Genomic DNA, 23,046 nt, shown 5'->3' on the forward strand with positions numbered 1-23,046 from the left:
CACCTGCTTGGTAACAGTGGAGCCCACTCAAAATTTTAGCAAGGGGTGTGAAATAAAATTAGGCAGAGGTGCAGAGAATGAGCAAAGGACTCCAGCGGTCAAGAGGTACGTTATGCAGAGAAATCGCAGGCACCATGTCCTTTGCAAAACATCAAGCTTCTTTTTGCTTCAATTAAGCCACAGGGAAAGTACAATCTGGAAAATCTATAATTATGTGGGTGTTTTCCAGGCAGTCAAACAACTACGGTAGATCAGAAAAGCAAAACAATGTTGAAATAGTTTTTGAAAAAGGAAAAAACGGAGAGAGAAAGTGTGCGGCTGCTGCGAGGAGGTAAAATACATTTCAATATCTGCAATTTAACAGACAAAAAAAATCTCAACACAAAAAAACCCTAACAACTATCACAAAAGCAAAAAGAAGGGTTAATATGTGCTTTGATCAAATGGCTATACAACCGGATGTGAATGAGGGGAGAGGGGGGAAAAAATGGACTGTAAGAACATGTCCCTAGGGAGACAGCAACCATAAAGAAAAATTCTGACTTGGAGAGAAACACAAGCTCCATGGAGACCAAGAGGGGTGAGAAAAGGTCACTGTCTTTCAGGAGCATTCCAGTGGGTGTGCAAGGGCCTAACAGAGAACGTTCAAGCCTATAAGGGTCACCACAGCCCTGTTTTCTGGGCTGGAGTTCAACCTGAGGTAAATGGCTAGACAAGGGCCAATAAAAACAGAAACTCTTTCACTAAAAGGAGGACACTGATTCTTAACTCTTTGTTCAAGTTGATGACCAGACACAATAAATGCTTGGTGGCTAAAATCAACCCTCACAAAAAAGCACAATGCAGGATTAGTGCCGATTGCTCATTCACCAGGCCTATAACTAGCCAGTTCCAGAAGGTGGTGTGTAAGGGTCATGTTTTGTAACCCCCTAAAAGGATTCCATGCCAAGCTCCAAAAATTACATTGCAAAAATCTTTGACCTAAAAACAGCAACATCATTCTTTTCCCAGTCTAGTGGACAACAAAAACATCTGGTTGCTACAGGTTACAGCACTGACATAAAAATGTTAAATTAAAAAAAATAAAAAAAAGTTAAGCCACAACAAAATGCAAATCCTTTATTCTCAGCAATCCCAGTGGAGCTGATGGCTGTTCTTTCAAGCTTCTGAGGCTGTTTCACATCAGACATTCCAGCGACATTACTTGCCAAAGTTGTGGGGTGTACAAGTTAATGGAGTTCTGGCACTGGGCCCTTCCTCACAAAGGATCAATATGCAACAAGCAAACTTTTCCATTCAGGATTAAAGGAAATGTTGCCCAAGATGAGAAAAGCAGAATGAAATACAGGATGTTGTGGTCACAGCACTTGGAAGGTTTATATAGTAGGAATCCAAGTTAATTAAAAGAGAATGTTTTAATATGAACATCAAGGAAGCAAGACTTTTTGTTTATGGCTGTGTTGCCTAAAATAGGGTTTCTTAGACAAAAAAAAACAACAAAAAACTAAAGCATAAGCACGCTACAGAGTGGCTGACAGGTACACCGCAGTAGTGGTCACCAAACACGTAAGGTCAACTGATGTTGAATGATATGCTCAACCGTTTTCATACAAAAACTGATTTGACATAGGCCAGCTTCACAGGGGCGTAATACAGTTGCATTTTTGCATCCCTATTAATGCCCCAAGTCCCTGCCTGACTGCATTTCTTATGACCCAAACAGCTGTCAATTTGGGTCCTCAGACCCACAGTTCAGACCGGGACTTGGGACAGTAATACAGATGCAAATAAGCAGCTTTATTTATGTCCATGTGAAACCGGCCCAAAGAAAGTTCTGAAGAGGAAAACTCAAGCAATGCTTACTCAAAACATATATTCCACCCTCGGTTGCTGTATGTCTTTTCATCATGTTCACAGACCTGACATCATTAAAATTCCTGACCCAGCTTGAAAAGTTTACAAAAAGATTTATTTCTTTGGAGTTTTTTTTTTTTTTTTTTTTTTGTAAATCTTACATTTTTCCAGTCACGATTCATTCAGTAGAAAAGAAGATTTTGTATGACTCCAGATTCCAGGGCGTATACATACCCGCACATATAACCTAATGTACATACACACTAAAAAAGCCAGGTGTTAAAGAGACTGTGAATTCTAGACAAAACATGCAGCTGTGTGCTAGACTCCACCGGTTGTAGGACATGTCGAGGTAAAAATATTACCACATACTTCTTCATGTGGGAGCAGAAAACAGTAAATTCTTACCAAAAGCCTAGCAGCTTCTCACTCACACTTAAAATATGCTGCAGACAAAAAAAATAAACCAGACATGTCCACTGTACTGTCATCTCTGAACTTACATTCCACACAGATTTATCACTTGGCATTCTAACCCCACTTTAGTGCTTTCAATTTCCTAATCTTTTACCATTTTTTTCCCTCCTGAAACATTCCTTTAACAGATGTTTTTTTTCCTATTTTTGTGAAAGAAAAACTATGCATACTTTGCAGAATGGGTAAATGAACGTAAACATTTTTATTAGCGGCGCGCATTTTCTGTGATGCCCTGGTATTGACAATATTATTGCCTTCTCGTTGTTTTTCTCAATAATGTTTGATCGTGTCGTCCAATTTTGTGGTCTATGTCAGAGGTACCCAACCCGGTCCTCAAGGCCCACCAGCAGGCCAGGATTCAAATTTTTCACTGTTCTATTCCAATTGAGTAACTGGAAGAAAAAAAAAAGGGAATGTTGGTGGGCCTTGAGGACTGAGTTGGGGATCACCAATCAATGTGATACCTTAAAGTGATTGACAAGATTAGTAAAATATGGTTGCTTTCTTTTAAGAACAGCACCACAATGGTCTACAGGTTGTGTGTGGAATTGCATCTGGACTTCATTCAGATCAGCAATCGTTAGCGTAGCCATTTACTATTATTATTTGTTGCATGAACATGTCCTATTAGATGGAGCAATGGATAGCCACCCTTCGATCAGCCAACAAACGAGGGTTTACTTGTTTGTTAGCTGATCACTGGGGCTATTACACAGAGTGATCATTGGCCTGTTCAACTGATGATTACCCCATGTAATAGGGAACTAAGACAGACAGTCTGGTACAACTTTAGACTGTCTAGTCCAAGTTTGCCCCATTTATTAGTTAGCTTAATTAATGCAAAAATTGTGGCCGAATCAATGGTCTATGAATATATGAAAAGTGACCTCTTTTATAAAAATGTTAACCACCCCCCCATAAAAAAAATAAATAAATAAATGAAAACTGAGCAACAAATAGAAAGAAGAGCTGCGACTTCATACACATAGCCTATTTTATAAGGGTAAAAATGTTTCAATACACAGAAATCAATGCAAAGAAACAACCAGTTATGCAACAAATACAAATTTCAATGCTAAAAATATGATAAGAAGGACCTTGAGTATGCCAGAGACTTCAGAGTTGTAGATTTTTTTTCTGCAAGCCTGTCAAGTTTTCCATGCAAAAAAAACAACAAAAAAAACAATTTTTAAATAGCTCAACACTTTTGCTTAAAGAAAAAAAAATCTTCATGGTTCAGCAAGGACTGATGAATTATACATGGAGTCAATTATACCAGAATATTCGGAGGGAGAATAAGAAATTAAACCAAGGGAAAAACAAAAAGAAAGCACAAAGGTCACTATATGTGAATGTATAGGAAGGCGGCTGATGTCCCAAACTTTGAGGTAGAGTAATAAAGTATAAATGTTGTATTACTGGGGCAGGGCAAGGGGGCACATACATCTTTTTCCCAAGACATCTGCAAAGTGATGTAAACTATATATCCCCAGTCAAATTTGTAAGAGTTTTAGAAAGGAAACTAGAATGGAATGCAAGAAGCACAGGAAACACATTTGTTGAGCAGTGATTAGAGCTGATTTCCATTCATGAGAGTAGATTAGATTACCATTCTAAAATACCTAAATTAGAAGGGTGTTCGGTCAACAATCTATGCAAACCATCATATTCTACAACGCACACAAAAGCAACGCACACATTAGCCAAACTGCATAAACAGACATTTGCATAACTAGAAAACTACAGTCTTTGGAAGAGGAGGAGGAAAAAGGTTCATGACAAACGCATACAGTAGGTTGCTAGTGGCCAACACTACATTGGTCTTCAAAACAGTTCGGTGCAATGGTCTTTAACGAGAAATCAGATTATCTTGTCTTTGAAGTGGTGAAGGTCACACCCCCTCCCATAGACTTGCATTGAAAAGGTGTGGCCTTGATGTCATGACCTCCAGCAGCCCGCACCCAGTGTTCGGAACTAAATGTTCTGGACACTGGGGCAGTGGACTACCCCTTTAAGGAGGAACTTCTGATGAAGACTTCCTCAGGCCACAAGTGCGAAACTCCGAACAAGATTAATGTTCCGATGCATCAAAATACTTGCAGATAAGGCTTTCAGAAATGTAGAAAATAAAAGCTTTCCAGCTGACAAACAGAAAAAAGGGGAGAACATTTTCACTTCATTACCTTGCTTAATGTAGGACCTGCAAGGAAATGTAATGTTCACCATCAGGTTTGTCAGGAGGTGGTTAGTATGGACTATGCTTTCATGTGACACTTCCCTAATGGGCACTCAAGGAAATCTCAGCAGCATTCATCAGGCTTCCTTGAGCAGCTTTTACACTTCAGAAGGCTTTCTGTCTCCTATATAACACAATAGACCTTCCCCCAACTTCATTCTCATCATGAGGAAGTACATATGGAACCCAGTAAAGCATTGTATGGAAAAGAGTACCAATTTTGTATGGACAAAATTTTTTAGGTATAAGTCAAGGCACAAATTATTATAAAGAAAAAACGGAAAAGATGATAATAGGACATACAGGACTATACATACTATAGAAAACACAGTTCTCGTATGTAGGTTTGCAAAACCTTGGTGGGTGCCCATCATGTGTATAAATAAAGGGTTATGCACAGAGCCGTATTATGTATGTATCTATAATATGGCATCTAAAAGATATCCATAGACCCATGCTGTATATCCACCTGCCTACATTTTTAAGTTAGGTTTTTACTTATGGACTCACAAGGGGTTGCATATCCTATTGTGGAAATGTTTTTCATATTGAAGGTACCTCTGTAATCTAGTGCCATATGGATTTAAAGGGGTACTGCACTGGAAATTTTTTTTTTTTTTTTTTTTAAATCAACTGGTGCTAGAAAGTTAAACAAATTAGTAAATTACTTCAATTAAAAAATCTTAATCCTTCCAATATTTATCAGCTGCTGTTAAGATCAACAGGAAGTTCATTACTTTTTGAATTTCCTTTCTGCCTGACCACGGTGCTCTCTGCTGACACCTCTGTCCAATTTAGGAACTGCCCAGAGCAGGATAGGTTTTCTATAGGGATTTGCTCCTACTCTGGACAGTTCCTAAAATGGACAGAGGTGTCAGCAGACAGCACTGTGGTCAGGCAGAAAGGAAATTCAAAAAGAAAAGAACTTCCTGTGGATCATAACAGCAGCTGATAAATACTGGAAGGATTAAAATTTTTAACAGAAGTAATTTACAAATCTGTTTAAAGGGGTACTCTGGTGGAAAACTAACTTTAAATCAACTGGTGCCAGAAAGTTAAACAGTTTTGTATATTACTTATATTAAAAAATCTTAATTCTTCCAGTACTTATTAGCATCTGTATACTACAGAGGAAATGCTTTTCTTTTTGGATTTCTCTTATGTCACGACCATAGTGCTCTCTGCTGACCTCTGCTGTCCATTTTAGGAACTGTCCAGAGCATCATATGTTTGCTATGGGGATTTTCTCCTGCTCTGCACAGTTCCTAAAATGGACAGCAGAGGTCAGCAGAGAGCACTGTGGTCGTGACAGAAGAGAAATCCAAAAAGAAAAGAATTTCCGCTGTAGTATACAGCCACTAATAAGTACTAATAATTACTTTAATAGAAGTAATTTACAAATCTGTTTAACTTTCTGGCACCAGTTCATTTAAAAAAAAAAAAAAGTTTTCCACCGGAGTACTGTGCACAAAGATTTTCCATAGGCAATAGGCATAATTCTAATAATTTGCTAAAAGGACAACACTACATGCACAGACAGTACAACCATTATTAATAATATCCAGGAAATCTACATGAAGCAGTTTCATGGCAGAATGTTTTACCGTCTAGCGATACTTGTGGCTGCCCTAGACTTTGAAATGTATAATGAGCGACAATAAAAAGCGGGTATTTGATTCAACAATTCCTACTTGATAAAGATTCCCTATAAGATTTTCCAAGTAGCATACAAAGTACAAAGTAGAGGCCTCCATCGGCTTGAAGTTTCGGAATAAAGCTAAAATGAATGGAACAATTGAATGGTTGTTCAACCTGTCTGTCTGATTTTACGCTCCGTGTCAGTATTGCTAAAAAGAGGCGCTGGTCAGCTTTGCCTGGGGAGAAGCGGAGAAAAGAGGAGGCAGAGGTGAGGAGACAACAGGGGGATATAACAGACCAAAAGGGCTAGAAGTGAAAAGTGTATTTTTAAAAGGAAAGAAAAGAATATAAAAGTCTATAAATCAATCAGAATTTCCAGTTCTCCATAATCTCGCCTCTCGCCCCCCCCCTTTCCTTTCCGTCTCTGCCTCCGCTGCAGCAGAATGCTGATCTGTGCGTCTTTTCAAACATTAACATTTAACAGAGATTTTGTGTCTGCTGAATTCCAAGAAACCAAAATAAACTGCAGTCTCGCAAAGCCTGCCAGGCAGAGGCCTCTGTTTACCAAGGGGAATGTTTGCTCTCGCTCTCCAGCGACGGCCCACTGTTGGATCCTCAGTACACCTTGGTACATGACGCAGCTGCCTCAGATCACAGGGTGAGATTAATATTTTAAAGCCCTTAAAAACATGGCAATACTCAGGGCCACTGAGCTTTCTGGCTGTAACCACCATGAATACAGTGTGGTAGAAGCCTATGTAAATTTTCTAATATGATAGGAACAGGTTATTTGTAAGCTCTGTAAGCCAATTACACCGGCCCATATTATGCTAACAACAACCCCAATGGGCCATTGACTCGGTAAGAGTCTATGGTTAACCAAGTTAACCTGGCCATTCACACTAGATTACTGTGAGACAAATCTGCCAATTTCGGAGAGACCTTTCAACCATCAAATGTACATGGTGGCCTCCAAACTGTTTCCTGATGTCAAGGAGAGACGGATGGGACAAATGGATCTAACTGCCCAATACTTTTGTTCTTTGAGAAATAAGCTGCTCCTGGAGGAGTCTTGCAGTAGCTTTCTACCCTCTCCCTATTGAGAAAACATGCATGCTCGGTCAAACCAAGCATGCATTGGTATGGGGGGGGGGGTAAAGATAGTTAGCATTCAACTGAAGTCTAACCTATATGTATAGCAAGTTTCAGGTTTAAAAAGAAATTTGCACATTGAGGTTACTAACTCAAAGATGTAGCCATTTTGGGCCACATCAAAATAGACTCCTAAAGAAAGGTTGAGCTAACCCTATTTTATAGTCTCTATTTTATTTATAAAAAAAAAAAAAACACAAGTCCCCTAAAAGCAGTAGGAACGACATTGCAAGTATAACATTCTTGGACCAGTCAATACCCAAGATTAGGTGAGCTAAAGTATTAATTTAATGGAAATCCATGCGATTCGTTCACATCCACAGCACTAATAAATACAAAAAGCTCCAAGGTCATGAAGATTTACACCAAAAATAATCCATTGGGAAAATAATTACACTTCACCGAGTTGTCCACATAATCAAGAGGACACATGGGAACCACGTATGAATCTTAGTGATCCTAGTTAGGAGAGCTAGTGATCTAAGGAGGGAGTGGGGCACAGGAAGTGTTCTGGGTAATAAGAATGATGTATATGAAGGCTGCAAGAGCATCTGGCTCCAGGACCAGAGGAGAATATTGAACCCTACATTTGCTGCTAATCCATCACCTTTTTATGGCCAAAATAAATTCTCTCATCTCCCTGAAATGCTCTGCAACACACATCAAGAAAGCATTCAATAGAATGAAAGATCATTTAATAGAGAGTACAAATCCAAACCATAGCCTTTCTTTAGAGGGGGGTGCAGATTTTGGACATGGATCTAGGAAAAGCATTTTCTGCATGCTGGTTTTACTATCCTGGCATTGTAATGAAATAATAATGGATTTTGTAGAAGAATGGAGGTAGAGGGTAGAGTTGACTTGACATAAACCAGTTATTACCCTCAAGGAAAAGTCTCACACTGGGAGGGGGTGCAGGTTAATACTCTATTTGTAAGATAGCGCCACTCTTGTCTGTAGACTATATGTTGTACTGCAGCTGCATTTGCTTAAATAGGGCTGAGCTGCAATGCCATATATAGCCCATTAACCTCTGAGGTGCCATATTGTTCCTTATTCAGGGGCTTTTTAGGGTCCTGGACTCCTCCTTCTGAACAGCCCTAGTCATGGACTATATTTATTCCTTACATTAATCAGTAACCACAGGACAACAGGAGCTGCAGCTAAACAACATATAATACAGGAAAAGTACTAAGGCTTTTAATTAAGAGGTAAGGAGGACAGCATAATTATGGATTTTACTGCGCAATACAGCTTTACTAGTTTGACTTAGAGCACTGGGCGTCTCATCACAGGGACGTCGGTGCCTCCTGAGTGCTGATGGCTTCTGCAATGTGATGCAAGCTTTTCAGAGAAATCTACAATCAGCCAAGCAAAGTTAAGTCTTGGACAAAAAAAAAAAAAAGGAAGAAAAACGTTTTGCCCTAACTGAACCAACAGTATTATGCCGTTCAGCTTTAGCTATTCCCCCCCCCCCCCCCCCCTTTCAACCCTCCCTAGTCTGGCAGTCAGAGTGTTTTTTTCTCTCCATAGAAACAGACATAACAGAGAGCTTGAGACAACTTCATCTCAAGGAAGAAAAATTTTTTTTACAGCAGGTCCAGCAAAACCGCCCAGGATCATGACAGCTTGCCAACGCACGTGACTTGCAAAGGTATTCTCCAATTGTTTCTTTTTATTTTCCATCAAAAGTAACATTCTGTACCCAAGCCTTTATTCAATTTCATTATAACCTTATGGACTTTTTTTGCGCATAAACTGAACTGTAGCTCTAGTCAGTGGGTTGGCAACTATCTGATTTTATACTAAGAAGGGAGAAAGAAATGGAAGCAAACACTGCATAATATCCAATACAAAAAAACAACAACAATCCACAAGTAAACAACTGACAAGGATGACCAGATACTTTAATGAGTGTACCTACTACCATGTCACACCTTGGAACCTACATCTGGCATCGGATATCTAACCTGTTAAATGAATATGCCATTATACGTCTTGCTAATAGATTTTGCTAAGAAAAAAAATGACTTCTGTCGTTCTAGAACAATAATTAAACCTGGCAGAGATAACTATAGCAACATTCTGCATCTATGGCTTCCCATAGAAAGCTGTTGGTAATTACGGATTGCAGGTGTTAGTACGCTGTGAAACACAGGATTTTTTTTCTTCCCTGTTAAAATTCCCGAGATGCACTAAAGGGCGAGAGGAAAAAGAAACAAAGTCACAGATTTTTAACACCCTGTGGGCTCTCCAGCTACATGCAGATTCCAACATGGTTCTCCAAACCACTTGCCTGCTTGCGCTTCTTGTTCTACCACTAGCATACAGCTACAGGATTCTTCCATGGACTTTGCAACCTAACAGATAAATGACAGTCAACTCCAGACCTATTACACACTGTAATAACACAAAGGGTGGGGAGGGTCTATATTAACATGCCCCTCATGTTTGCAAAACGTCCCTGTGCCTCGGGGGTAAAAGTACAAATCCCATTAACTGATTATTCTCCCTAAGACATCAGAGAAGGCCCTCAATCATGCCACAAAGAGGTTAGTGTTATATAAGAACACCTTAGAATAGAAGTACGCAGGGTCAACTAGCTCAAATGTTAATTTATTCCAATTGACCCAGGAGAGGATTAAATGCTTCGCTGCACACTCCAGCGCTGAAAGGGTTTACTGGAACATCTACTAAGGCCGGTTGACTTGTGCATAAAATTTTAATTGAAAAAAGAAAAAAAAAAAAGCCATGACCACCTTATGTATTAACAAGACATATATTTTATTCTTGTGTGTCGGGCAGGTTGAGTGATATTAAACAAAACCCAGAAGTTTGCATGGTAAGAATACAACCAATCCTGGCAAGGAGGCTCCTAGACCCCATATTAGGTTGCTTTACATGCCCTGGATTGGAGACTTTACAAGGTATATGTGTACATGTTCTAACTTGCCAAAGTGTTGGTCTCAAAGATAATGACAAAACGTATAACTACAGGCACCCATGGACAGAGTTGCCCATAAAAAGTTCCCGGACATTTGATGTTTTATTACAAGAGGCGTCTGGTTGTGAGAAGTTGTGGTTTGACTCTTCCATTAAGGCATGTGATTCAACTGTTTGGAGGATTTTACATGGCTAGTTCTAGGCTTTATTGTTAATGTGGCATGGAAAGAAAAATTTGTTATTTCCTTTTCTGAAAAGCTTTGATCCAAAACACTGGAGTTTGAATTCTACAACAGGACTCAAATTATAAGATTTCTTAGCACAGAGAGAAATGCCATTGCTTTTACTGACTAATACTTGCAGTCTTCTGATTTAAGCATTATCTATGGAAGGGTCATACAATGGATCAAGTCCCTTTAGGGCCAGGCCCTTACCAACAGAATACTGCCCCCTATGATGATTGATCGACTAAATTCCTCTTACGGGGGAATTCACTTTTGATTTTTTTTCTCAATAGTCCATTTCCCTACCATTCTAGGAAGCTCCATAATTTCTTCATCAATCAGCTACTTATGTTTTCTCCCTTTTGCTCCAGACGGACGTTCTTGACTTAAGTCCCTTAAACTGCTGAAAGCCATAAACAAAAGTCTGTTTTTTACTTGTTCTGTCTGCTTTGTCTAGAACACAGAATCAAAATTCCAGACAAATATTATTACATTGTGCAGACATAGTTTGTATGAATAAGACAAAGGAAGGCTTCTCATGGCATATGTATTTATAAAGAGGACAAAGAAGACAAAACAAAAGGAAATAGGTGATGTTAAAGCCCAGGCAAAGAATACACAATGGTCAACGACCAAACCACGATATAAAATAAGGCTAAAATACAGAAGCAAAAATAGTGACAATACCCAATTGGCTAGGAAGCTGTAAACATGCAAATAAAAGAATCTTCAGTCTTTATACTTTGGATGGACCAGAATTGGCAAACCCAGCAAATTTCCACCATTCTGACCCCTCCTACACATCTATTCTCCCATCCTTTGGCAGCTGGGGATGTCATTAGAGAAAAAAGAAGAGGCATTTCCTGCATTTTTTATTTTTTTTTATTTTCCCACATTCTTGGCAATCAGTAAGGAGAGAAAGAGCAAGAGGATAGAGGATAGATAGAGAAAGAAGTTTGGCTGTGCACCAGCAACACAGTAAGGGGCCCCAATACTGCTGTTAAGGGACAAATTGGAATACAATGTGTATGTATATTAATGGAGCTTGTCATATCACAAGCTGTGATTTTCAACAGGACTGCAAATTAAACCAACGTCGGAATCAGGATTCCACCATTTTGATTTGGCCCTACCTAACATAACCAAGTACAAAAATATAATAAAAAATTATAATAGGAAAAGTTAAGAAAAGGACAAAGTGTAAAAAAGCTTAATTTCAATACTGTAAAATTTCTCTACATTTGAAAGATGAAGGGTAGACGACCGCTGCACTCTGGGAAGATATATAATCTAACATTCTCAATGACACTGGAGACTAAACAAATTCCTGCGGTAAAGAGGCTTTCTCTCTCACCAACAACATTCCTCTTTCCCTTCTAGACTATATTTATATTACTGCTTTTTTCCCCAGCTCTCAAGAAGAATACCTTTAATCATGTTTAACATGACGGCAGATACGGACCTCTTTTTAACATCTTGTCTTAATACTGCTCATGTAAACTGTCGGTACAATATAAGCTCGAAACTGCGATGTGAAGGTCCTTGTTGCTTTAAGAAGCCATGCATTGAAGAACGATGGATAAAGCAGTGCACACACACTTACCAAGTGAAATTAATATAGCAACAGGACACTTAAATAAGATCTTCACTGTAGGGAGTGCCTGCTCGTCTTAATGCCTACTAATTTTACTACATTTTAGGCTTACTGAGAAATCAATTGTTGGATATCAATCAAACTATGTTCATACTAGTAACCACCTCTACTACTACTATACTCTGTGTGGTTTTTTTGATGCCTATTTTATGACCACTATAATGTAAAAATCAAGTAGAATGAAATGTAAACTAACAATGGAAGCTGGAAAGTCATAAGGAAACTTTTAGTTTGGGGTCACGGTTAGAAGGACGTTTTCCGTAGGGCTCCAGCTGCTGGGGGAATCGAAGCACAGGAAGTGACATTCCATGTCCAAGCAGAGAATGAATTATACTGTGCTTATAGGAATGGAAAAGACATGATATCCAGATCTCATATTGATTTCTCTTCTTTGTTAAATTGCTATTGACACCTACAATCAAACCTGGTTGTTCCTTTGAGGAAACCAATCTATCTTGATCTTAAAATGGCCTCTGCTCTTTAAGGGGGGGGGGGAGGTGAAAGGACATTAACATGCATTTGGGAAGACGACGATGACAGACACCCAATTTCATAACAAACAAACATGATTTTCATTTAAGATATAGTACATTCATACACATTTCGGCATATTAACCAAACGGCTACCATCATCAATATGAAGGCTAAAAAGGAGGTTACTCACAACTACTACATTAAACTAAAATAACACTTGAGGCCCCAGCTAATCTACCGTAATGTGTTATTACAACACATACAAAAACTTACACTACAATTTTAATTCTTAAATGTGTTTTCACAAAATCTGGTTTTAGAAGCAAAGGAGGAAGTTATAAAAGAAATCATAAAATGTATAAGTTACTGCACGCGTAGAGACACGTTTTCCCTCTTATAAGTTCCAGCCTGTGTAAATGCATTATTCATTTGACTTCTCTTTGTGAAGGAATTCTGCCCTTGCATGTGCCTTGCCAAGGAAACTCAGTAGACATGCCAATTTTAGTGGCAGAGCAGGTGGCAGTCAGGTGGAATCGGAGGGGGAATGTATCTGAGACTTCCTCTTTTGCCTGTCTGGAGCCACTAATGCACTGCTCCCGCGTAGAGCTTTTAAAACAGGTGCTGGGTTACCATATGCTGTAGGGTAAGCAACACTGCTCTGCTCAGGTTCAGCAAAACACTATGCTGTATAGTGGAAAAAGTCAAAAGTAACAAAAAGACACTTTATAGTATTTACTTTGCTCCCGCAGTGCATTGCAGATGCCAAATTCTGCATTTATTGATACCTTATCCATGGTAGGCTGCAATGACAGACTAAAACATACAATTATTTTGCAGTCAGACAGCAGAGTGTTGATACCTCTTGCTGCAAGAGTGAACCTGGGCCCACAACAGTTTGGAAACAATGCATCCATTCTTAGGCATTTGCTGTATTGACTTAGTCTTTTGTTAATACTCTCACCATAACAACTGCATAACTTTCCTTTCAGCCGTGCTTGCCTTGCGCAAAAAATATTATTTATCTTTCCTTGTGACATACACAGCCTATGTAGTAAATAAAAGAGAGAGCACCTACAGCTTGGCTGGCTAGTCGGTTTCCATACACAGGACATGTGGGCAGACGAGAAATTCTAGTTCCCCACAAAAACCCTTCTCTCCAGTGAGTCACCCAAGTCTACCTGGTGTATAGTATGTCTGTGTTCAAAGCCACAATGAACGCGACTGTGACATATCCTAGATAGGTTTTGTTCCTGCTACTCTACGCAGACACCTATAATTCCGAATGAGCACATGTGAGGATAATAAATCTGAGAAAAAAAAAATTTAACAACCGGAAGTTTGTGCAAGGTCGGAGAATGTCGGGCTTGCGACAACAAATATAGTATAAGAAAAGTATTATACTGTACATACATATGTAGGCATTTCCACACACATTTATCTTTTTACAGCATGCACTGAATAAAGCGAGGGACAGGTATACCCTCCTGCCAACTCTTGAAACACTTCTTTTCACCCAAGTGCACAGTGACTGTAAAAATTCCTGCCTGCTATTTGCAGGCAAGGTCACTGTGAAAGGGCATGGCTGGGAGCCAGAGTGTTTTTCAGCTGAGCTGCAGGGAGGGGAGGAACAGCTCAGGAACTCAATTATAAGTTTCTGCAGTCTAGCCAGGAGGCTGGGAGCCCAGACTGTGGCTGTTCTGTCCTCCGTGCCCCCTCCTTCCTCTTCCTCCCCCTCCCCACCACCACCAACCTCTATACGCCTCCTCCCTCCTCTCTCTCTCTCTCCACAGTCTGCCAGAGTTGTCTGCCGCCTCGAGCTGACGCATGCTGCACAAATACTTAAAGCTGTACTACAGCCTCGCTGATGGAAAGGCGTAGAGTGGACTTTAGAAATGCGGCATGTTAACACCCCCAATTCTTCACCAAGGCTAGAAATGATAGTGTTAAAAATGTTAAGACCTACACAAACCTCTGGAGTGTTAATTTTTACCCTTTCCTTCCCAGCGTTCCCTCTATTATACACAATCTTTATTCGCAGCATCAGTGTTAAAGCTAAATGGTATATGCACAAAGTAACTAGCACTATGAAAGGAAGTCTTTCATTAAGAGGACATATTCATATATTTTTATACGCAATGTCAATGCGATATAACCTGCTCCAAGGTCACAATTCGTGTATTGAATCACAGTACGCCTTTGGAGATTCCAATGAAGCAGACCAGATGCCATAGGAAATTTTCTGGGTCAGCCTCATGTCCTGCTATTGTGAAAGACGGTAAGCACCCAAGGGTGTTATGAGGTCAGGGACAGAGCGTATTCTGAAAAGGTAAAAAGACTGACAGCGTACAACCAGGGCGCCACTCTTAAACACACAGCAATTGTTCTCGCTGAGCCTTTTAAATCCTCTAGTTGCGTAAGGTATGGGCTACTTTTAGAATTCAAAGCAAGCACATCAGTACTTGGGGCCGGCCAACAACATACGGCAGGAAGCATAAATATACTGCAATGAAATCTGGCTTCAGAAGTAAGGCATGTTGCCCTGCTTTAGAACACAAACCTCAAGACTACCGCAGCTGTGTCTTAGAATCACACACACACAATTCCCTTAGTAACATTTCCAAGACAGCCAGGTCTTCTGGGAAGGGTCTAGTGAAACTGCAGAAGAGGCAGCAGAAAATATCATGGTAAGGTAAGGCAGATCTCACGCAAGCCTTGTGATACAGAGAGGGGGTTAGGGATAGGGGGAATATCATTTTTTTTCCAACACAGTCAAAAAAAAGTGCCAAAATCATTCCATGATACCACCCAACAAGAGATCTACAGTGATTTGTCAAATAAACTCTCCACTTTCATAGCAACAGCAGAGATGGACACAAGTGTTATCCGCGTGCTAAGCCATGCTATTTTAGGGATTGACAGGACTACTCATAGACATCAACTAGTAACATGTCCCAAAAATTTGTTTTACATTTTTTCCCCCCATTGTGCACCACATTAAGACGACTTTCGCACAATCAAAAAACGGAAGCATGCACGTGGCCTGACCTGAAAAAAAGTTATAGATCAACTCTGTTTGGATCATCAAACCTGGAACCTGTGACTGTAATATAGATGCAAATTTGTAACCCCAAACCACAGTCACCTAGGTGATGGGGTATAAAACCCCAATATACTTATTCCCTCTTATAGAATTTGGGTGTATTAAAACATCACTTTTATTAAGAAGTGTATAAAAATTGCCAGCACAGTCCCTATAATTAGAGATGAGCGAGCACCTGAAGGCTGAACTAATTTACGCAGGATAAGTCATCAACTGCCGAGCCGAGAAGTTCGTGATGAATCGAATTTACTGTAAGTTCGCTCATCTCTACCTATAATATCAATTCAACTCTCCTATATGGAGTAGTAATAGTGTATCAACATCTGCAGTACGTCTTATTTGGGGACTGTATGCTGTTATTAAAACCACAACTAATTCGTCTCCTCTACAATGTTTCGTGTTACCAACCACGTCCTCAGGGCCTATGAGACATACTCAGTATGTCTCATAGCCCCTGAGGACGTGGTTGGTACCAAAAAACATGTAGGGGAGACATAGTAGTTGTGGTTTTAATAACAGCATACAGTCCCCAAATAAGACGTCCTGCAGATGTTGATACACTATTACTACTCCATATAGGAGAGTTGAATTGATATTATGGGGACTGTGCTGGCAATTTAAATACACTTCTTTGGACCTTTTAATAAGTATTAATAAAAGTGATGTTTTAATACACAAAAATTCGATAAGAGGGGGATTATACCCACTCACTTAGGTGACTGGGGTTTGGGGTTGCAAATTTGTTGTTATCCCTTCCCCACTCTGGGCTTTGTTGATAACACTTGTGATAAGGGGCCTCCATAACCACTAGTTTTGATACTGAAATTTACATCCATGTACCCAAGATCTGTGCTCTCCCAGTAATAAATACTCCCCCTCCCAGTGATGCACATGTGCATATTCATCTTGCCCCAACGTAAGCTCATGAAATCAGGCTCAAACTTTTGAAACGTACACAGGCTATATTTCAATAGCCCCTGCAAGCTCCCCCTTCTAAGCTCTTAGTAAGCATTTAGCAACCCAAAAAAAGCAGAACTGTTCTGGTAAATGTTATATAATTGACACAGCCAGGTGACCAGATGGCTGTGGATTACAAGGAATATTTCCAGCCGTCCCTGGCTTGCTCTCATCCACAACCTAGTACAGTTGCACAGCTAGAAGGCTAGTTACTTTAAGCTGCTATGCACAAACATGCAAATAGAAAGAGGGGAAAACACATAATAATATAGACAGAGCTAATGATAGATGTTATTGCTATGAACATTATTTTGCAGTCAAATGTGCAGAATTATAGGGCACCTTTATGGGTGAAAAGCTTGCTCTCTATTCAGTGTAAACTTGACCCAGGAAATTTACTCTCAATTTGTCTAAGCAGTGCTAGTTTTTTTCCCCTTCATATTCCTAAGACACTAACTTGATGGGACGTGGTTAGGGCATGAACTCAGAAGAGATGAACACAAAGAAACACAGGAAAACTTTTTTTTTTCCTCCATGATGGGTGGCAAAAACTAGCAGAAGCTGTGGGTGGACAATACTGCAGCAGTAATAGTGGATGTAGCCAACTTCTGCTTTTCAGTGTAGTGTAAATACGGGATGCAAGGGACTGAGGTAGAACCACCCAATTTGCATAATGTAAAACATTTCTTACTGCAACCACACCTAAAATAGCCAATGCTGAAATCTTACGAGAATAGCACAGGGTTTTTATAACTATACCTTTACCATTGTATGCACTATTTTAATGAAAGAGCAGCCTACCACAAAATATTTATAATTTGAAGATTGCTGGAGTAGACAAAAAAATAAATAGAATATTAACTCTAAAAATTAGACATCTAACAAATAAGCAATGGACAACTTCAATCCTTCATATTAGGCCATTTTTGCCATCAGGACTACGGCTGGCTTCATATTGTTATAAAGCAAAGCGTGGGATATTAGTGTATTTCCAGACATAAGCTCGATTGTCTGCTCTGATTGACCAGAAGCAAGTCAGAGTTGACCTCTGGCCTTTGCCCTCCACATGCTCCCTGACTTTCCAGGCACCCTGGGACATTAGTTTTATAGCTGTAATTACTGCTTTTACTGATAAATCAAAGTTGAAAAGTACAAGACCTGGTCGGGTGATTCCACCGATACACAACAGCCAGGCTCATAACAAGACTGGGAAGCCATGTTCGGGGAGAACTGAAGCCCTTCGGCAAAGATTCCAACACTTAACGTATTATCCTTAGGACAATTCTAGAATAAGTTTCAAGCAATTCATAATTTTGAGCAAATAATGCTCCTACCATAATGCAGTCAACTACAAAGAGTCCTTTCCAACAAGAATACTTGTAAAACGGCTGTTGTGTCATTAGGACTTTCATTGTGAAAAATCGCAGCACACTTAAAAATAGGTCTGTGTATCATTGGACGGTGCGTAGTGACTAGTGTTGCCTCCAGCAGAATATAAAATGGTTTCATATGTGATCCTGTCTCCAGCGTTCCTTTACCATTGTGTCATTTTGGAGCCATCTGGTTGAAAATTCTCTAGTTGTCATGGCAGCCCAGGGAGGTTATCCAATGTGTCTCCTACATTTCACAACCTAAAAAGATTTTTTTTATTTTATTTTTTTAAATATGAATCACTCAGTGAATGAATGTTCGAGAGAACAGAAGGGTGGGGGTAGTACAAAAGTAGGAAGTTTCAGCAGAACTGCAATGTAACAGAGGAAATACTTGTGACTGAAAAAAAATTGTAGACAGGACACAGCTATGAACGCAAGTCCGAGCGTCTCAGATATTTCCATAAGTAAAGGGGACATGTGATCAAAACTTTTTTCGGGGGGGGGGGGGGGGGGTTACTTGCATTAATCAATAACACAGCAAGTAAAATTAACAGTAGATAAATATTCTGTACTGGAATAATAAAAAACATCTGCTGTCCTTCAAAATCACTCTATGCGACGTCAACAGGTATTAAAGACATGTTACTGAATGATGGCTTCCATGGAAGCTCTACAGTACTTTTCCCATGAAAATATTTTTAATAAAAAGACAACCTTGGTTTTCAAGAAAGTAGGAATCACCTCTATCACAATCCCCTATTAAATGTATCGCCTTCACATTCTAATACAACTGAAAGAAATATAAAAGATAGCGGGAATGGTACCAAGAGAAAAAGCACCATAGCAAGCCATTTAAAGTTGATAAATGGCAAATTCCTACAATTCACAACAGAAGATAAGCCCTTATTAGTCCTGCTGTCGCTTTATCCTACTGCAAATCCACAGACACCCCCAGAATATAGCACTGGTCTCCATTTCAAAAATGTTATTTCTCTACATTCCAATACAAAAATTTGTACTGTCCCTTTATAAGTGTGATAACTCAAAGTACTCAATAAAAACTTAATTTTATCACCCAGTTTGTCACTTCGCTCAACAGCTCTTCCTACCGTTCCCACATACACATAAACATTCATGTATTCTAAATGGAGAGATGAGGGATAAGTTGCCAGATTCCTCTGGTGGCAACGTATCTCTCTGAGAACAAAAATGTTGGGCAGTAGAAATCCAACATATCCAATCCATCTCTCCCTGACATCACGTGTCAGGGGAAAGTTAGTAGGCTTTGTACATGACCGTTGTCTGTTGACTAATGTGTATGGGAAACTGAAGTCTATGTTCACACAACATATTATGCCCGAGGGGAGAAATAGGACATGCAATACAAGGCAGAAATTTCAAGGGTAGCCTTGGATTTCTGCTGTGTACTTCAGACCTTATTTTTAATTGCAGTCATGGGCACTGATCAGTCCCATTCAATTGGGCTAATAGGTATACTGCATCTCCGACACACATTCCAAGAAACATGGCATGCCACATTATTTCACAATATATGAAATTTACATAGCAATCCACCCTCTGGCCTGCAGGTTTTACCATTAAAAACAGGACCACATAGGAGATATTACTTATCAGGTGTACAACACATGGCATGCAAAAGAAAGAAAAATAATCAAAGCAGAAGCAGAACCTGACCACAAAAAGAAACCAGAAATTACCTAATCAATAAGAAATTTAAACTGGAGGTATAGTACAAAGTGGGAGAGCACTGCTCCAGGATAATACTGGGGGAAAATCATGGAAAAAAAAATTCCTATAGGCATGCAGCATTAGAAACAGTCACAGTTTTTTCCATAAAAAATTCAGACCTTTAGTCTCAAACAAGTTCCAGTGAACAAAAACTACTTTACAGAGATGGGTCACCACACGAAGAAAGTACGTCATACTTCCAACAAGAGTTGCAGACTCTCTGTCTCTATTGGAGACTTACAAACCCCAGAAAACATGCCGGCCCTAATTACTGTGGGAACAAAGTCTGCAGTAGTGGAAAAATAAGTAAGCAAAAGAGACTGAGCACTGTAGACATTTACTGTGCAGTAGACCCAAATGGAAAATACACATGCTGTTCACCATACCTCATCCAAACTCTGAAGTCTAGTAGGATACACAACGGCAAGGTTTTCCTTTTAATATCTTTCTACTGTATTTACACATCACAGGCACATTCTACAAAGCTTTATGGAGAAGATTATTTTATGCTGGCCAGTGTTTCCGAGCTGGGAACTTGGTCAGAGGTTCCCATAAGGCCTAGTTTCATCTTACTTGTCAAAGCAGTGAACAAATCTAGTCAATAATGAAAGAGTGCTTCAGCTCCCTACTCCAGACTTATTTGATGTGTAGGTTCCCTTGGAGTGGAATTTTTTTTTAAAGGTTCCTCCATATAAGGTTGGGAATTGTTGTGGTAGCTTACCATTGGTGAATGCTGACAATCTAATGGGAGGCCATATTTACTGTCATGGTTGCAAACTATCACTACTAGACCTTGTATAAAAGGCAAACAACCAGACGATTCAGAACTATGAATGGTTTCTGTGCAATCAGGCACACCCCGATAGACAGTCTTACAGCTTACTAGCAAGGTGGTAACCACCTTGCTTCATCTTTCCACACCAAGCCTAAAAGCTATGTAAGAGGTTAGTTCAATATTTGGTCAGCTCTGTACTTTCAACATTCCAATAACTTACTGAATTCTCTCATCTTTCACAGAAATAAGGCACGTCAAGATTGTTGACATACCCTGCGATAACTCATAACGTGTTACACATCACTATGTTGTACTTGGTATTGTATCTCAAAAGAAATTTCTCACTTCAGGCAAACATCAGGTATTTCAGGGGCCTCGAGTACAATTCAAGTTAGAAAAAAAAAAGTATTCAAAGTTCACACAGAGCAACAGACTATTGGTTTCTAGGAATCTGATCTTCAAGTCATAGGTTTGTGACCTAGATTATATTTTTAGCACCGCACCCGTAGGGTCCAGGGCAGAGGTGCAAAACTTTATTAGATTCGTAGGCTGTGCTGTCATATTGTTCTAATTCTACAATGACACAAGGGCTTAAAGGGGTACTCTGGCGCTAAGACATCTTATCCCCTATCCAAAGGATAGGGGATAAGAGGTGTGAAAGTGGGGGTCCCACCACTGGGGACTCTCGCTATCTCGCATGCAGCATCCACCTATGGGAGCTGCACGCAGCGCTACAGAGTCTGCCGGGTCACAACTATGGGGCCAGAGTATCGTGACGTCACAACTCCACCCCGCCTCCGCAATGTGAGTCTATGTGCAGGGGCGTGACGTCACACAGGGCGGGGTCGTGACATCACGATACTCCGGCCCCATAGTCATGACCCGGCAGTCTCAGGCTTCAGCGCTGCATGCAGCTCCCAGAGGTGGGTGCTGCATGCGATATAGCCGTGGTCCCCAGCAGCAGGACCAGACATCTTATCCCCTATACTTTGGATAGGTGATAAGATGTCTTAGGACCAGAGTACCCCTTTAATTTTTGCAGGACGAGTCATATTATAATGTATATTAATTTTGGGGTAAATACATCTTAAATGTAACTTATTTGTTCTTAGAACGCAATTAAAAAAATATTGCATTTTTTTGCCACTTATTGGTGGGGATCTGCAGCCCCCTGGTAAACCATGTCTCTAAAACTAAAGCTTGGGTGGCTCAGTGGTTAGCACTGTTGCATTGGAGTGCGGGGATCCTGGGTTCAAATCCAACAAAGGAAAACAAATGCATAATGTCTTCATGTTCTCCCTATGCTTGTATACATTTTCTCTGGGTACACCGATTTCCTCCAGCACTCCAATATCTGATCGGTAATGTTGGGATACACTTCAATGGGATCAGAGCTAAAATAGCCCAGCATGGCCACTACATTCACTGTACAGCACAGGTGCATGGGGCTCATCCAAACAGCTTATTGTTGGGGTGCTGGAGGATAGTCCATCAATAGTTTTTTTTTTATTGAACAACCCCTTTAACTTCCGCATTAGGCATTTTGCTTTCCCATCATCCAGATGAGCTGTGCAGCTGAGGATCAGGTGTTGAGCTTGTGACTATTTTTCTCACTTTTATCACATCTTTACCCACCGTGTGGCAGAGTGACAGCCTACGTCAACTCCCAGGAGGAGAAAAGCAAGGCAGACATGTCTAAATACATTGCAAAAGCACTGGGCCAGGAGGGAAATGCTGCAGAAATGCTGTATAGATTAATAGTAATGTTTTACAAAAGAGCATATACATATACTAGGGAAAGCCAGAGGCAGAATTCTCTAATGTATGGGAGGGGTTAACACTATGTACCTGAGTTCATGTGCAGGTGTGAGCGTACATATGAGTGACATACAACATAAATCAAGTCTTACCTGTTTGCCCACATCCAGCACAAGACGAAAAGTAGAACATAAAAGAGAAGAGAAAGAAGCTTTGTTAGAACTTGTAACAATGCCAAATTCTACAATCAATTCACTGTCCATCAAACAAAACTGCATAATATCATAGTGCTGTGTATGATTGAGAACCCCTAGTGGGTTGCAAACATATAAACTTTATTTTTTTTTATTTTTTTAAGGACAGTACATAAACATATGGTAGAAATGATAACCTGAACAGTTAAATCGTATGGCAAATGGCTGCCTAAAGTGTACAAATTATTGTCTCTGGTGTATGGAGACATCAACAAAATCTGCCCAAGACCCTTAGGCAAGGTATTTCATATGCTATGTGTGAATCATGAATAGGTCATCCAATTTTTCCAGAGATTAACTGGAAATCCTGGGCCTATATTTCTAAGGTTAGTGGTCTGTAAAATCCACAATATCTTTGTAATGCCATCTCTCTGGTACACATGCATTATAATAAGGAAGGTTAAAATTTTTGTTATAAAAAAAAAGTG

General features: G+C 39.9%; 1 protein-coding gene across 2 annotated transcripts in view; it reads right to left on the reverse strand.

Moving 5' to 3' along the window:
• The window catches only part of SKI (SKI proto-oncogene), a 76,047-nt gene that overhangs the window by 22,566 nt on the left and 30,435 nt on the right, over positions 1-23,046 (reverse strand). The gene's annotated exons all lie outside the window — the stretch shown is intronic.

The sequence above is a fragment of the Hyla sarda genome, chromosome 10 (assembly GCF_029499605.1).
Source record: "Hyla sarda isolate aHylSar1 chromosome 10, aHylSar1.hap1, whole genome shotgun sequence".
NCBI classification, from domain to species: domain Eukaryota; kingdom Metazoa; phylum Chordata; class Amphibia; order Anura; family Hylidae; genus Hyla; species Hyla sarda.